General features: G+C 34.5%; 1 non-coding gene across 1 annotated transcript; it reads right to left on the bottom strand.

Moving 5' to 3' along the window:
* Positions 1–453: 453 nt before the first annotated feature.
* On the bottom strand, positions 454–526 carry Trnaa-agc (transfer RNA alanine (anticodon AGC)). The gene has a single exon. It is a non-coding gene; the product is annotated as a tRNA-Ala (tRNA).
* Positions 527–2,991: the final 2,465 nt, after the last annotated feature.

Raw genomic sequence — 2,991 nt, 5'->3', positions numbered from 1 at the left:
TGAGATTTCTCTAGTATTCACCTTTGCTGAGATTTGAATATTTTTGTTGTTGAAGCTGATAATTTTTGTAGCTATCACACTTGTAGTTTTTATGTTGGGTGGGATTGAGGTCCAGTGTTTACCTCCTATCTCTGAGGGAGGGTGAAAAGTCAAGCAAAAGCATTCAGTATTTGACCTCTATACTGAAATATAAATATTTCATGTACAAATCTGTCAAAAGGCACTATGGGCATGTAGAAACAAAAAAAACCCACAAATATTATAATTCACATGTTACTGTGAAAAATGCTGTGCTCTCTAAAATGCAGCAGTTTGCTTTGATATATTTAGAATTGGTTGAACTTATCTGCACACACCCTCACACACGTGCACACAGTATCAATGTTTTTTTTTTAATATTTTATTTTTTAGTTATAGTTGGACACAACATCTTTATTTTATTTATTTATTATTATGTGGTGCTGAGGTTTGAACCCAGGGCCTCTCACATGCTAGGTGAGTGCTCTACCACTGAGCCACAACCCCAGCCCCTAGTATCAATGTGTTAACGCAGCCCTCAACTATAGTCCTGCTCCTTTGTGGCAGGGGCACATATCTGTTCTACATAGTACTCTCCAGAGAAATGGCCTTCCTTTAAGATCCAGGATGGAGATTTTGTTAGGGAAAGGTCCCTGAGAGAGTGATGGACTGACTACTCATGTGGATAATGGCAGTCCCTTCCGCATCCTCTTTGCCTGTGGTGGGGAGGCACTATGCATCAGCAGCCCCTTCAAGTGGCTTCTCAGAATTTCCCTATGAGGGATGAGCCACACTTTGTCAGACTCTCTCCTGTTGAGACAGAAAACTGAGAGGAGGCTAACGTGTATGCGTATGAAGGAAAGAGTGCACGTATGCATTCATGCACACTCATGTGGCATTGGAAAAGAGAAGTCTTGAGTGTGTTCCAAACTTGAAAAATCACATTTTGTTCGTTTGCATAAAATTCATCTTTCTATTTCATTGATTTTTCCCTAATCAGTGCAACAATATGGAAAATGCAGACAAGTTGAACTATTTTATGTAGATTCTTTACTACCATGAAGTTGAGTCCTTTCATCAAAAAGTAAATCGTACATCATATCCAGGGTGAATTGCCTTTTGGTACCTGGAAGACATTGGATCATCTATATTTTTAAGTGATTAATTCTTCTAGCTAAAATTGAATTGACCTCTCCCTTGCTCCTGCCATTAGATTTTTTTTATAGAAGTCCAAAACTTACCTCAAGGATTTTGCAAAATCTGAGACTTACTTACATTTTTATTATTTATTGAAGCTTAGGTTTATAAATTTGTATGTGTCTACATAACCTACATACTATAAATATGATATGCGATGGCAACATTTTGGGGTTTTTACTTTCATAAATATTCTAAAGTATTTTGAAATGATTTTTTAAATTAATCATTTAGTGGTTTAAATTATTTAAATTTAATTAAATTAATTATAAAATAACCAATACTATCCATGTTGAAATTACTTTATGCCAAATAAGTAGGTGAATTGCAAACAAAAAGAAATCAGATTGCTTATTTGGCAGTGTAAGTGGTAGGAAGAAATGATACCAGGAAAATACACCTTTAGTTTTCACTTTCTGTATTTGAATATTAGCACCTTCTGCTGATGTCAGTTTTCATGGAAGTAAAGGAGAACAACTGTGAATTGTGTTTGGGGTACAAATTTTATTTAACTTGATGACCAAGAACCTCATTTCACTTTATTCACTATGACTCTGTTGAATTGCAAATTAAAGTGATGCTAAAATAATAAATGAGCTGCCTCATAAATTAAAATCAATCTTTATTATTTGGCAACACTTGCAAAATTCACCATTCTCAAAGATTAAATTTCTTTCCTTATGAGTTCCATTTTTTGTGCCCTAAATTAAATGTCTTCAAGATTATAGAATCTTGTAGATGTTATACTTGTTATGATTTCTGAATGTATCTTTAAATGTTCTAAAATAAGGAATATATTTCTAAAAGAAAGCAGTTTGGTTTGAAACCAAGATTCATATTATTCAATTCAGTGAAAACCAGGTTGACTCTAAAAAATTTAAATGCATCACATACAAAAGGATATTAAAATACGAGAATCTGTGATTATAAAATTGGTTAAAACCAAGAAATTCCATCACCATAACTTTATAGGTTCTAGATCTTCCAAACTCTAGTAATTTGAATTTTTCCTTATGCGTGCCTATGGAAAGATGCTCAACATATGTCATTTGAGATTTTTCACATTAAAAGACAATGACAGGCCACTACACACCAATCAAAATGGACAAAATCCAAGATACTAACACCACCAAATGCTGGCCAGATTGTGAAGCAATAAGAACTCCCCCTCAGTGTGTGTGGACTGTGAATTAATACAGTGACTTTAGAAGGAGACAGTTTGCCATTGTCTTATGAAACTGAACATATGCTTACCATACCATTCACCAGTCATATTCCTTGTTATTTTTACAAAGGAGTTGAAAACTTATTTCTGCGCAAAATCTCACTCATGGATGTTTATAGCAGTTTTAGCCCTAATTAGCAAAACTTGGAAGCAACCAAGATGCCCTTCAGTAGGTAGATGGATAAACTGTGATACATTTAGGCAATGAAATAACTGCTTCAGTGTTAAAAAGTAATGAGCTGTCAGGCCATGAGAAGATGTGAAGAAACGTTCATTGCTTATTATTAAGTGAAGCCAATACAAAACAGCTACATGTTATAGGTTCCAATTACGTGACATTATGGAGAAATCAAAACTGTGGAACCAGTAAAAAAAAGGATCAGTGGTTGAAGATGTGTGGGGTGGAGTGAGGGATAAATAACAGAGTACAGAGATTTTTAGGGCTTGAAACTGTTGTATGAAACTAGAGTCATGTATACATGTCATTATGCATTTTCCAAAACTCACAGAATATACAGTACCAAAAGTGAATATGAACTATGGACTAAGTG

Source organism: Callospermophilus lateralis, chromosome 1 (assembly GCF_048772815.1).
Source record: "Callospermophilus lateralis isolate mCalLat2 chromosome 1, mCalLat2.hap1, whole genome shotgun sequence".
Taxonomy (NCBI): domain Eukaryota; kingdom Metazoa; phylum Chordata; class Mammalia; order Rodentia; family Sciuridae; genus Callospermophilus; species Callospermophilus lateralis.
The sequence above is the reverse complement of the archived record's forward strand: the minus strand, read 5'-3'. Positions and strand labels throughout refer to the sequence as shown.